Source organism: Mus caroli, unplaced genomic scaffold (genome assembly GCF_978045245.1).
Source record: "Mus caroli unplaced genomic scaffold, Mus_caroli_1 scaffold_6, whole genome shotgun sequence".
NCBI classification, from domain to species: Eukaryota; Metazoa; Chordata; class Mammalia; order Rodentia; family Muridae; genus Mus; species Mus caroli.
In genome coordinates, this window is record NW_028227261.1 from 89,314,022 (window position 1) to 89,329,361 (window position 15,340).

Sequence of the window (15,340 nt, forward strand, 5' to 3'; positions counted from 1 at the left end):
TAACTCCTAACACTGCCACAGTCCCCACAACAGCACCTGCAGATGATGACCAAGTGTGCAAGCTCATGAACCTGTGGGTATCAGTGCACATTCTAACCATATCCCATGGTATTTGAACCAGACATTTTGTTGTTGTTGTGACAAAATACACAGCATAAACAATTTAAGGATCAACTTGTAGATTGGCTCCCAGTTTCAGAGGTTTCACTCTGTAGTTCTGTCTTAATTCTGGGCACTCAGTGCGATAGACTTCTATGGCCAACTGGAAGCAGGGCAGTGTAGAGATAAGATATAATACCACTGCTTAGTGAGCTGTTCCCTCTTGCTTGGCCTCACCACCTATATGTTTAAGATAATTTCAAAACAGCTTGGCTAGTAAGCAGACTAAGGTTTCATTTTCTGGGCCTCTGGGCCTTTGTAGGTAGAGTACTATTTATCCAAACAACAAGACACAGACTGCCCCTGATTGAAGACATGATGTAATAGGCTCTGCCACTTTTTGAGAAGAATTTCTTAAAATTTTAATTTATGTGCATGAATGTTGTGTCCGCATGTATGTAAGGGTGGCCTGTGCCCACAGCAGAGAGAGCACTGAATTTCCTAGAAATTCAGTGGGGACAGTTTTGATCTACTATAGAGGTGTTGGGAACAAAGCCAGATCCTCTGTAAGAGCAGAAAGTGCTCTTCACTGCTAAGCTAACTCTCAAGCCTTTGCCTCTGGTTCTTTAGTAAGAGAAATGCAAAGTCACGTGGTGGAGGTTGTAGATGCAAGAAAAGGTGAGGTTAAAAACATAACAGATTGGTAGCATCAAGCAATTCACATATACATGTCACAGTGCATATTTCATACTCTCTAGATGCAAAGAGGACGCTCTTTATACATTTTTTCCTCACAGAGATTGATGTGAAATTCTGAAAAAAAAATATTAAGACTTCTTGCATGTGCCAGACTGTGGTGGTTTTAAGCCACAGGACCATACCCAATAGAAATAGGCTTGAAATTACATTGCCATTTGAAGTATGAGTTGACATGATTGTTAATTTGTTTAACAAATGGGTAGCCATCATTTAATTACAGATGAAAGGTTATTCAGGAAAGGACTCAGTACTGAGAAAGGAGGGTCTTAATTTCAAAGCAATACTGCACTACATAGTATGACCCTATCTACCAAACAAAACTCCACAAAATGAACGCAAGATGAATCAGTAGTTAAGCATGGTGTCCCCAAGCCTTGACACCTAAGTATAATCCAGAACTCATGTGATGGAAAGAAGAAACTGACTTCCAGAAGTTGCCCCCTGACTTCCACTCATACCATAAATAAATGTAACAAAAATTATGGAAACTGTTTTCCATGCTTTTAATCAACATATTCTATATGAGAAATCTTATTTTAACATTACAAGCCAGCAGCTGCAGTAAGACTTCCCAAATTTAAATCCTAGGTGTTACTTCAAACAAAGACTTTTCCTTTTCTTAATTTTAGGTTCCTTATGTATAAAATAGCAGTGCAGAGTTCTACTGTTTAGCATTATCAAAAGGGCTAATTAAGATGGGACTTCTACAGCATTTTGCACACTGTTTGCCATGATAGGACCCAGTAAATGCCATTACTGTTATTGTTGTTGCTAACATGCTAAATAGTGTGCACCACACACACACACACACAAACACACACACACACACAATATCATCTTTAAGTTGCATGGTGATTAGAGTAGATTCCTGTGATATTTGTCATCTCCACCTAAAAGTATATTTCTTTACACACACATTTCTGCTTGAACTTCAAGGCAGTATTTATTTAAGCTTGGCAATATGCCCCAATTTATTTTTGTAAGCTGAAAGGGGCTACTATAAAATCATATGTTCTTTTTGGAGTATCATGTGAACCCTGCACAAGTTGTCTTTTCTAATCATACCTCTGTCCTGGTTCTTGGTGGTATTCCTGTCTAAATAAAAGGCATAAGCCACAGGATACATTCATTCTATCTTTGCAGTGGGTGATACAAGAGGCAGGAGACTATAACCCAAATGCTTAGTCATCTGGAAAAGCTTCCAGAAAGGGGCACAGAATGATTTTGATCTGATTTCAGACCGAGCAGCTGATGGACATTGAGGTCATTGTCACATCTGGGTGTTACAGATTCATTTTTTAAATATTTATTATTTATTTATTTATATATTTATTTATTTATTCTTACAGCTGATGATACATTTAGACTCAGGAAGCTGATAGCCTCTTTGTGACTGTACAGAGAGAGAATGATAGCATGCAGCAATCAGAAGAGGACCAACCTGTGATGTTACCCCTCAGGTACCTTCTATTTACTCATTTTCTTCAAATGGATGCAGATGCTTCCCATCTGCCTGGGATTTGCTCTTAACCTGAGATAATAGGAATGGGGGGGGAACTTTGTGTTCATCTCTATCCATTGTCACTTCTCTGATTACTTTGGTGCCCTTGCATATGATTCAAGGATAATTGGAGATTCCACCTTGACTGCATCATGAATCCCTGGTTCTTTTATTTTCTCAAATAACCAAGTCATATCTGGAAGCCAAGTCTGTTCTTCTTTCTCTGAACACCCCACAAATAATACAATCCTTGACATAAAATTACTATTACTAATAACCTTTTTATTTCCTGAATCTTGATTTCCCCCTCCCTCAGGGTCCTTTAATCATTTGCATAAGGAATGTGACTTCCAAGTACTCATGAGTAAAATATGATGAATCAGACTATAGCTTCAAGAAACTCAACAGTATAAAATGGGAGTTATGACTTTAGATCATGTACAAAGATGTTGTGCAACAAAATTACCCAAAACTCTTGACTGAATAGCAATTGTAAGTGTTTTCCTCATACATCTGCAGAAGGCTTTGAGCAACTTGTGCTTATACTGGCTCAGTCGGGCTTGCCTCCAGCTTTAGGTCAGGTCCAGGTCTGTTCTCACATATATCACTCTACAGGACCAGCAGGCTGGTCACAACATGCATGGCTCATGCATTTTACCTCAGTCACATCAAGTGCATGCTGCATGATTATGCCTAGCTCGAGTAGGCACTGGGGAGTAACAACAACCAGGAAGTGCAACAAAATAAGTAACCACAGTCTTAATTTCAAACAGCATGTATAACAAAAATATTACATGTGATAAGTTAAGACCAAAAATATATGTGTAAAATATAAGAACCAGAATTGAATCTGAAGGATTATTGCCCATCCATGCTCCACACTTGTCAAAGCAAATAGTCTAGACAGAGCTAGAAGAGAATTTGAAGTGTATAAAAAAAAAAACAAAAAAAAAAAACCGCAAAACCACTCATTTACATTACGTTACATTTTAAATTGCATTTGTGTGTGTGTGTGTTTTCGTTCATGTATCAAGATCAGAGGTAAAACTTGTGAGAGTCAGTTTCCCAAGATTAAACTCAGACTGTAAGGTTTGGCAGCCCGCACCTTTACCCAATAAGTCATATTACCAGTCTTTATTTTGAAGAGAGCACAGGCTCTAAGCAGAAACGTAGTGGGAGAACAGCAGAATGATTCTTTGGAAACTTGGATATCACACTAATGGGTCACACAAGATCCAGAGCAACAAAATTAATTAAGGACTAACGGTTGAGAATTAAAGCTAACCTATTAAAAAAGCCATAGTGCTTGGCAGGGTAGGTGCTGGACAATATATTAGTTCCTAAGAATCTCCATAGTTGTCAAGGAGAATGAACTACCGGGAGACTGAGGTGATAAATACCAGACATTATACTTTTTTAAAGTATTATTTTTTCTCAGTGAATCTTTGTGGGCATCTCAAATATCAGGCTTAATGCCACAGCTGCAGTATATCTCTTCCTGCTGCTCCCTCCCACTTTCCTAGCTTGTCACCTTGAGCAAGAGCCCTCTCTTGCCTTGCAAGGGGAAGGTTTCTCTGAAACTGCAATGGGGGGAGGGGGGTTGGTAGCATCTTCCTCTGCAGCTGCTGGCCAGTTGTGCAGTTAGACATGCTTGTTACTGAGGGTCCAGGAAACAGTCTTCCAATCCCTGACCTATGTTCTGTCTTAAATAGCATTAAGGAATTAGAGTTCTAGATCAATGATAGAGGACTTTTTCAAACAAACATAAGGGTCTGAGTTCAACCATCACAAAACTCAAACAAACTTCTATCTTACACAGGAATGCAAGAATATGTGATTTTGGGGGCTGTAGGGATAGCTCAGTGGTTAAGAGTATATGGTGTGCTTCTAGAGAATCCAAGTTCAGTTGTCTTCCAATGCTGCAGTCAGGAAGCTCACAATCCCTGTGTTTTTAGTTCCAGGAGATCTTTTAACCCTTTGGTCCCTTCAAGTATCTACACTGGTGACAGACAGGCAGGCAAAAAGACAGATAGACAGAAAGACAGAAAGAAAGACAGAATCACACACACAAGGCATGAACTAGATCCTTGCTTTAAACTTACAAACTATACACAATGGTTAACAAATAGGTAAATTGATTCATTTACTTAACAAATAGTGTCAGGGACAATCCTAAGAGTTGAATACATAGCAGTGAATGAGACAGGCAAATTCTTTCTCTTAAAGCTTGCTTACATTCCATAGATAATGAAAGTCTATGAATCAATTCTGATGTAGTCAGTATGCTCTTGGAAATGATGGATAATGGGTGAGTCCTTTGCAGTAAAGTAGCATAAGAGTGCTTTCTTAGGATACCTCTGTAAGGGTGAGCAGAAAGGAACAAGTAAGGACCCTTCTAATCCCACATGATAAGCTGAGGCACATGGCTCAATGTGCTCCAGCCTTGTTTCTTAGTCAGTCTGGTGGAGGAAGAGTGCATAACTCCTGCATTGGGAACATGTTATGATGGAATATGAAATTGTTTGCCAAGTGCTGAGCATTGTGCTGTCACATCCAGCAAGTCCACTCTGGAGAAGACAAAGAAGGAAATATCATGAATACAGTGTGGTCTTTGTGCCCTACTCCAGGAAGTGTGAATGCTAAAAGCAAACCAAGGGTGCCTGTCTGCCCCAGCCTAAGACATCAGAGAGGTCTCTGAGGAGGATGACTTGAAACCAAACCAGAATAAAAAGGAGAGACAAATACTGAATAAACACACTATTTATTTATTGAGAAATTCATATGTAAATATAATGTGTTTTGATTGTCTGAGTATTTAATCTTTTTCCATACCTCCACCGCCTCATGTGCTTTCTTTTAATCCCATTAAGTCCACTCACTTCTGTCAGTATGTGCATGGATGTAAGCCCATTCACTGGACCATGGAAATTTGGAAGTGTATGAAAGTCTGCATTTAAAGGAAACTGATGACTACTCCCAGTAGCCATCTTTACCAGTAGCTTCTTGGCTTAGAAGTAATACTTGCTAAACCACACCTCCATCTTTGCTGGGATTTTGCCTGGTCTTGCTCAGGTCTTGTGACTTCACAGCCACTATGAGTTCTTTTGAAATGCTCCTGCCATGACCAGAATGCACTATTTCACAGAAGTCATCCTCTAAATCTTATTCTTACAGTCTGGGCACTTCCTCTCCTACAATTAAACCTTGAGGAGAAGGAGTGTGTTATAGATGCCTCATTTATGGCTGAGCACTCCACAGTATCTTATTCTTCATACTGGGACTAGTTATGCAAATAGACAAAGCAGAAAATAATCACTCTGAGTGAAGAAATGAAAGACAAGTACCACGTATTCTCTCAAGTGCAGATCCCAGCTTTGAATCTTTACATATCTGTGCTTATATTGGTGTACACAGTTCTTATGGTTAGATAATTACTCCTGTTATTCCTGCAATTGATTTTTGCAAAAATTTCAAGGTCTCTGGAATAATTAGCCCTGTTTTACAAAGAACCAAGTCCCCAATGAAATACTATACCCATGTCATCAGGGCAGTATTTCTACTTCTAGACAAACTGTCAAACTACCCTATATGCAACAAACAGGAACATCCAATTGATTACCCTTCTTCCAACCTAGAACTTGAAGCATGACTGTAATAGCAAATATTTTTTGATAGTACATGTATTGATTATTGATATGAACAAGATGCTATTTCAAACTTGTACCCTCTAAGCTCAAGTTATCTTCATCAGAGTTCACAAAGTATGTGCTTTTGTATTCTCAAATCAACAAAACAAAGTCCAGAGATATCAAAGAGTTGATCTAGGTTCCAGTAGCAAGATTATCATAGTGAATATTTGAACTTAGAGAATAGCCATTGTATTAGAGTCTTTGTGCTTATTGTATATCTGTGTTGCCTTTGGCTCTAAGGTGAAATGAGTTGGGTAAATAAAAACTGATAGCAATTATTATTTTTTTGTCTATTTCTGTTCAGTTTCGTGTTTGCTTTATTTTAATAGCAGAGGACTACAAGGCAGCAAATAGGACCAGTCATTCATTGATAAAGAATCAATCAAAGGATAGAAAGCCTCAGACAAAGGGAGGATCTTCATGAAAGTTGTTCCATATGACTTCTCTAGAATACAAATTTTGAATCAATAAATAGTAGTTTTAACAAGGATGATATAAATCAGTACATCCTAATGGCCAGACCCAACAGAGCAGAAGCAACTTTTAATGGAGATAATGTACTGCATTTTCTCTGTAAACTAGCTGGAGGTGGGGGGAGCATAGTTAGAATAAGAAAGCATTGAGCAAGGCTGTGTAATACCTAGGCAGCTGAGACAGGGTCTTTGTTAGTCTCTCTCTCTCTCTCTCTCTCTCTCTCTCTCTCTCTCTCTCTCACACACACACACACACACACACACACACATACACACACACACATATGAATGGATGAATGAGGGCCGGAGAAAGACATTAGTTGTGCTCAGTTACCTTATTGCCTTGAGACAGAATCTGCCACTGGGCCTAAGCCTTCCTAAGTATTCAAGGTTGGCTAGAAATCCAGCCCTAATTAACATCCTTTCTCTGCTTCTTTAGCACTGATATTACAAGTGGACACTAACAAACTTAACATTTTTATGCAGGTTTTGTGGCTCAAGCCCAGATCTTCATACTTGCAATCAAGCTCTCTCCCAACAGAGCTATCTCCCCATCTTTCCAACTGTTCTTGTCCCATGCAAAGTCATCATCTCAAAAAGCCAAACTAGTATTTTTTAAAATGGCCTAGCAAACACATAAGTGGATGCTCACAGTTACCTATTGGATGAATCACAGGGCCCCCAATGGAGGAGCTAGAGAAAGTACCCAAGGAGCTAAAGGGATCTGCAACCCTATAGGTGGAACAACATTATGAACTAACCAGTACCCTGGAGCTCTTGACTCTAGCTGCGTCTAGTCGGCCATCACTGGAAAGAGAGGCCCATTGGACATGCAAACTTTATATGCCCCAGTACAGGGGAATGCCAGGGTCAAAAAGTGGGAGTGGGTGGGTAGGGGAGTGGGGGGGGGAGGGTGTGGGGGACGTTTGGGATAGCATTGGAAATGTAAATGAGGAAAATACCTAATAAAAAATATAAAAAAATGTGCATCAGACTATGCCATCCCCTTTCTTAAAATTACCTATGACTTTTCATTTAAATTGGAATTAAATTCAGACACTTCATGAAGGACTACATAGGCCTGAGTAATTGAAGCCACATTTTCTGTGTGTCATTTCATTCTCTGCTTGTTTTCCTTCTTAAATGTCTACCTATACAAGTATCAACTGCATGGCCCCAAGATTTTCCATGTCTCTCTCAGGGCCATCACCCATTGCTCTTACTGTCTTTAGTCCCTACTTCTTTTGTCAAATGTCCTTAAGTCATTCTCATCTTCATGTCTTTTAACTAATGCCACTTTCTTACAAATTAGTTCCTCACTCACCATGCTGTTTCATAGAATCACATTCTTGTTTAGCATAACACATTTAAAAACTTTCATTCATATGTTCCTTTGTTGTTCTCTATCTATCTATCTATCTATCTATCTATCTATCTATCTATCTCTCTGGAATTTAAATTTATAGCAACCCTTTCTCTTCAGTCTCCCTACATATATTTAAATTTTATTGTTTTCTCTTGGTTAGACTAAGAGCTTCATGAGTGAGTACATGGGCCCTGTTCATAGTTGACAGTCCTTTCCAAGACTAGAAATAATGTCTTACAGTATTCCATGAAACATAGGAGAAAAGAAGCCCAGATGAAAGAAGAGAAGAAAGCGATTTGGAATTTATTTATTTATTTTATCCTTGTAGACCACAGCCTACAATTTAAAACAAAACTGTGCTCCAGATTTGGGAGGAGTCACTTCTCATAACATCACTATATGCCTCTTAGAAGAGGATGGAGCAAGGCTTCACATTCAGGGGACACAGAGAACATGCGGAATCTCAGCCTTGCTGAGTCTGCAGATTCTCACACAATAGTCATCAAATATAGCTTGCTAAGTGGGTCAGCGGCAGGAGTGGCCTCTGCCTCCCTGAGAAACATGCAGGCACCACTCTGGGATTCAAATCCCTGAAAAGTTCCTTGACATCGCAGAAAACAAAACAAAACAAAAACAAAAAGAGTGAAGGGCATGTTTAGATTCCGAAGTCAAGGCAATGGGATGTTCCTGATGTAACAAAACTTAAAAGAACCTTTGAACTCAGAGGACTTGGAGCTTCACCTCAGGCCATCAGTCAATTGGCACCTACCAACAAAATCTAGAATCATTTAAGTTTTTAGATGGAGAAACAATGCTTCCAGAGATAGAATACTTGTCTAAGGCATCCAGTTTAGGATGAGAGGGCCTGGGTGTATATCCTGGTTGCTTTCCCTTGATGGATGTTAGATATTTTGCGAAAATTGAAAACGACACACATACAAGTATAGAACATGCATGACTCCTCAGCTCATAACAAGTCATACCTGCAGCACCTTATAGATAGAAGATAGTTATGAAAGGGGCAGATGGGAGAAAGTACTACAAAAGTCAAAGGAAGCACATGTGTGTGGGGGGGGTGGAGTTATGAAACACTGTCTTCTGGATATGTCATGGTTATGGCAATCAGGGCCATGCTGCAACTGTGACAAGCTGCAGTAGAAAGGCAAGGAAAAAAATCCTGTGAATATTAGAGGGAAAATTGGAAAGAAGAAAGGATCAGCAGTGGTATGGAGTTAAGGTAGGGCAATGAAGAGGGACGATGATGAAGCTACATTGCATATGCATATGAAATGGACAAGAAAGAAAGCAAAACAACACCATTGAAATGTACAGGATTTTAGATGCTGTCTTCTTTCTCCCTCCTGTATTTTAGTCCACACATTTACTAACTGGTACAGCAGAAATGCAAATCCAGTGTGCTCTTATGCAAGAAATTGTGTTTCTAACCTGTAGCTATGAATTCATTTATCTGTTCGGCAATCATCATTGATGGTCTCAGATACACCAAGCAACTGGTGACAAGAATGATAGGATCGTTATACTTATGGAAACTATAATTTAGCAGAGAGGACAAATATTAAATATTAAATAGCATGCCTACGAAGGACTGGTGCCCATCCCTACCATAAAAGAAGACACTCTTAACTCTTGGCACTTAACTCTCTTTGTACACCCCAAACTTGGAAAGGTTTTAATTCATGTAAATTGCTGTACATCTTCCAAAGCCTGCATTTTCTCCAATGATTCGCATGTAAAGCAAGGTTTTTAAATCCCAATTTATACTCTTTTGAGAATTCTATGAGAGAAAAAAATGTGGCGCCTGTCTAACACATAGTAGGTACCAGTCAATGTTGTGGAAACAATGACCATATGTGGATGCTCTATTCTGTTTAAAATATAACAATAAAAATAATGTGCTGCAGGAAGGAAAATGGTCCAGTGAGAGGAGAATGGAGCAAAGAATAATGCTTACATTCTTCATCATCAGCATGCATTTGAATGTACTAGGTTAGCAGTTCAGCTTGAATAAATACAAAGAAGATACTGCAGGCCTCGCCCCCACCCAAATCAAACAGCACTTCAGAAAGAAAAGACTTCAGAAAGGAGAAGTATGTGGGACTCAGAAGAAGGACTCTGAAAATGCACCAGGATTAAGATTTGTAAGAAGAGGTCCAAACAAGCTTTATTCACTAATGCGTGCTAATGATGAAAGACTTCAGGAATAAGGAAGAGGAACGTGGATAGGTTAAATGATTAAAGAGGCAAAAAGGTACAGAGATTTGGGTACAAGCAAATGAATGATGGCAATGAATTAAAGATGAGTGGGCTAGGGGAGCAAAAGGATGCAAAAGGATGAATGAGGACAAGAGACTCTCAAGGAGTACTGTGAGGATTTCCACTACAAGAAAGATGTGAAAGAATTGTTGTAAATCACAGAACAAGAGGGGAATAATTTAGAGGAGCCAAGAAAGGGAAAGGGGGAGGTAGTAAGAGGCAGGAGTTGGAGGAAAAATAAAGATAATAAATTTGAGAATTGTTAAGGGAGAGAGTCTGAGAAGTAGTGAGCTGAAACAGAAATCAGTGAGAGGGCTGCAAGTGCAGATGAAGAATGACACTGGTAATTAAAATATCCTTCCATTTTTCACCAAAATAAAAAGAAGAAGAAATTAGAGACAATGGAAAAAAGTTTGTTCTAAATGAGACCTAGCACGTATGGTCTGAAATGGGTAATGAGAAACGGAGAGAGGAAAGTAATGAGACAGAGGTGACAGAAGGACCAAATAAATACCTGTATGTAGGTGGAAACAAACAAGCTACCACTACTATTAGGGATGACTTACTGCTGAATGCCAAACAGTACTGGATGCTTCCCTTTGTATCTACTGCCTCACTCTACCTCCTCATTACCTTCTCCTACAGGTAAAAAAATGAAGCTTAGACAGAGATAGGAGCCTTTACAAAGAATTTAGCTATCCGGTAAGTAGTAGAGGAAATAATTTGAACTTATAGCACCAAGAGAGATCTCTATCTGTGCCATAAAAAGAAAAAGAAGATAGCAGCAATAGTTATATTTATAGTGATCTATTTTAGGTTCAGCAACAATAAGAGGAAGGGCTTTAAGATCAACTGTAATGTCATTGATCCTAAACGAACGATGGGGCTGGGCTTCAGCACAGGGATGAGCAGAACTAAGGCTAAGGGGGTGAAGGAAAGGAGGGGAAACAGGCTATGCTCAGTGATGAATGGAGTGGAGACAACGTGCTGGGCAGACCAAAACAGGATTAAATAGAGGAGGTGAGTTACAGAGAAGGCAGTGATTGCAACCAGAAAAAACAAGTGGTGGAGATCCCGGAGTACAAAGAGGATTGATAGAAGACTGAGCTCAGATAGAATAGAGATGGAGCCTGAGATAGCATCCTTTTGTCATGAAGAGAACTTTATTTGTGGCCTACTGATCATCTGGAGGCTTAAAGAAGAGCTACTATTTAAAAAATTACTAGAATCACAGAAAGCTTGCGGGGGACATGGCGGAGTGAGGGAGTATAAGCAGATAGAGAGACAGAGGTATGATTTGCTATGCCTTTTTTTTTAAAAAAAAAAGTTGGTCTGTTTTATTCTTTGTAGAAGTATAGGTAGTGACTATTGTGTCTCACAGCAAAAGCTTAATATGTCTCCTCCCATTTGCTGGCACAAAGTATATTTCGTGTGCCTGCTCTCTGATGATTACTGTACTGGCTCAGGTGTACACACAATGACAACTATCATAGCTCTGTTATATTTGTATGTTATTCTGCATGTTCACATATGGGTGAATAAATTTATGTGGGTGGAAATATGAGCACATGGTCTTGGTTCATGTAAAGAACAGGGAAGAACTTTAGGGGACATTCTTCTGGGGCTCCTGATCCCTGCCCAGATACAGAATTTCTTTCCGAAACGGGCCTGTAACTTACCCAGTATGGCCAATAAGTCCCAGTGATTCTCACAGGTTTCCCTTCTTATCACTGGTACTACAAAAACATATCAGCATTATTTGCTTTCTATTTACTTCCTGGGAAGTGAACACAGGTTCTCATACTTGCAAGGGAAGCATTTTGTTGCATGATCAGTGCCTTCCCCCACCAGTCCACATGTTTGATATACTAAAGCTCACAGTCTAATCTGGAAAATACATCCAGAATCTAACTAGTGAATTGACCGTGATTAAAATATTGAATAAACTCGATTTAAAACACACACACACACACACATACACACACACACACACACACACACATACACACACACACACACACACACACACACATGCTAAAACTATAAAAGGATGTGTGGGTGGAAAACAGAAAGCAAGTAACAAACTGGCTGGGAGGTCATATTAAAGAACATAATTTACTAATTGATATAGAGAGAATAAGGTTAGCTAGGTGAATGCAAAAGAGAATCTCTGCAGGAGGAGAAGGGAGCTTGTGAAGATAGTAGGTCCAGGAGCTTGAAACACTTGGATAACAGAAAAGAGATCTCTGTATGGGGCAGCGGGGGTGGGAGAGGCAAATGGTCATGGTGAAGGCTCTGTAACAGGAGGCTGGAGGAGAAAACAGCAGGTAAGATGCCATAAGATGATTGGATTTACTTGTAACATTAATGAGAGCTTCATAGGTGCGAGACAGTTTCCTACGCATGGTCTCATTTAATTCCCATAATGACCCTGAGAAGTGGGGAGTGCCTTGCCCATCTCACAAATGAGAAATCAAAAGGTCCAGTAGGTGCCATTAAGTGGCCTGACTTGGTAAGTAAATAACTAAGCTTGCGTTTAAGCAAAGGTTCCCTTCCCAGTCCCTGGTTTGCCAACCATCCCAGGTAGTGTGAACAGGGCAGGTTTTGTAAAATGGAATAGAATGTGGAAAAAACGATAAAGGAAAGGATGGGGAGGAAAACCTTTACAAATGTATCTAGATGGGTGAAGATGAAATACAAAAGATGAAGCAACAGGAAATCTTTTGGGTGACAAAGCAAGGAGTTAAAGGCAAACGAAATTTTAGAATAGGGGAGTCAGAAATGGAGGTCTAGGGGTTCTAGGCAAGAAGAAATTAAGTGAGTGATGAAGTACAGCTAATTAAGCCAACAATAAACTGTACAGGCATTAGAAGGAAAGAGAGGCTGTAGGGGAAGAAGCAGTGGTATCAAGCACAGGGGTTTAAAGATGGAGGGGTCTGTACCAGGTGTGGGGAAGGACCATCTAAGGCAGATAACATGAAAGTTGGAGAGTCTGATATTTCTGTTTACTGCCACTTGCAAAGTGTGGGATTAAAGTCAACTATCCCATCTTTCTTGAGTCTGGGAGCTCACATCTGTGACTGAAGTGTAGATTTAAAAGTCTGACTCCAGATGTTTCTGAGAGCATGTATCAAAATAGTAATTAGGGGAGGCAGAGGCAGGCAGATTTCTGAGTTCAAGACCAGCCTGGTCTACAAAGTGAATTCCAGGACAGCCAGGGCTATACAGAGAAACTCTGTGTCAAAAAAAAAAAAAAAAAACAAAAAAACAAAAAAAAAAACAAAACAACAACAACAAAAACAAAATAGTAATTAGAATTTATGGAGTACCTACTGGACGTAAGGAAGAAATTACCATCATCCCTTGGTGCACACTTAATTGTAATTTCTGAGTCAGAGTGCATGTGCTTGGAAACCCAAATCTTTTTCTGTGGTCACTCCAGATTTGACACTAAAGTTGGCTCTGTGCTCAGTGACAAGACTTTTCTGTATTCCCCTTCCCCTCTCTCCTCTACTCCTCACTGTATTGCCTTCATTTCCCACCATAATCTTTGCCCTTTCTGCCCTCTGTTTCCGCATTCCTGTTTCCTCAGACAGATGTCTGAGTTGCAAGCAACAGAAACTAATTCTGAATAATTTAAGCAGAAAGAGAATCCAAAATTCTGTGCGATTAGATCATACAGAATCACCAATTGAGTTCGTGGTCTGGCCTAAGAATCCCTAAAGTGAAGAGCACAGATCAAAACCCCAACATTGAACCGGCCTGGTGAGATATAATCACGCTATTCACCAGAAGGGGCAATTCACCAAGAAGTGTCATTGGTGTATGTATACTAAGACACCAGGCTCCAAACAGTGAAACCACTTCAATAAGCAATGAAATCCAGATGTGATTGCCCCAAATGTTGACACTTTGGTCCTAATGGATTCTTCATAATATCACTTCCCCTCCCTGAATCAGGAGTAGCTCAGGCTGATTCCTAAATTTGGCATCTTGTACTCGAGCTTTAACTGCAGTGAAGGCTGATAAAGTGTCTAGAAATCTTAGGTTCTTGGTCTGCACCTCTGACTACGAAGCACTTCTGATGCAGGAAAAAGATTCATTTAGAAGCTAAGTAGTTGTGGTACCCACTGGAGGCTGCCAACCTTTATGGCTTAACTCCAGTGCCACCACCTCTGGGAAGATTTCTCTGATATTTCCAAGTTGTAATCACAAGACCTCACACAGTCTCCCTTCCTGCTAGTCTGACTGTGAAACATGAGATACTTCTGCATAGATATCTTCCCTGGACCTCCCTCATCCATCATTTATTTTTCGTTCTCTTAAAGGCAGTAGTTATGTTTATCCATTACCACATCCACTACTGGTGGGGTATTTGTTGGTGAATGAATGAATGAATGAATGAATGAATGAAAGTGTTTGCCTCCTTTGACAAGCCTTTGTATCAGAGGTCCATGAAGGACTTCCACAGACTCTGCCTTACATAAGGGAGCCCTTTTTTTCCTAGTGTGCACTTCTATAAATGGACTATGTCAGCATATTTGAAGAAAGGGGCATAGAGAATCAGAAAGCCCCATGGCAGAGGATAGTGGCAGATTGTAAGGGTACAAAGGAGAGACTGAAGGCAGAAGGGTGACATATCTGGAGGAGTAAATGTACTGAAGCTGGCATCAGAGAGGCAGGAGACCATTTCAAATCAGAGGACCTGAAAAGCTAGATGCCACCCTCCCCCCGACTTCCCCCCCCCACACACACACACTGAGGGTTCACAGATAAGTAAGTGGAGTTTGGGAGGTGCATTTTTCAAACTCAGTAGCCCCAGAGGACTCAGTCCCCAAGGTCACTGAGGGCAGTTCAATTTCATAGAAATAGGTAAGGCTTAGAGGTTGAGAGTTTGAATCTTGGTTTTCAGCCAAGTGACCTTGGAAAGTTTCTTCACTTTCCTGACATACTGATCTCAGTTGTTTTTTTAATCCAAACAAACAAACAAAATGGGAAAATGCATACCACCCTCATGGGGCTATAATTATGCATAAAACTCACGCACGTGTGCACATGTCTAAAACCTAGAGAAGTACACAGACCTATATTTTCCCTCTGTTTTTAGATATCTGACTTTTCCCAAAAGCTTCAAAATAGTTTCAAAAAGTGGTGAAGGGAAAATGAAAGAGTAATGTGA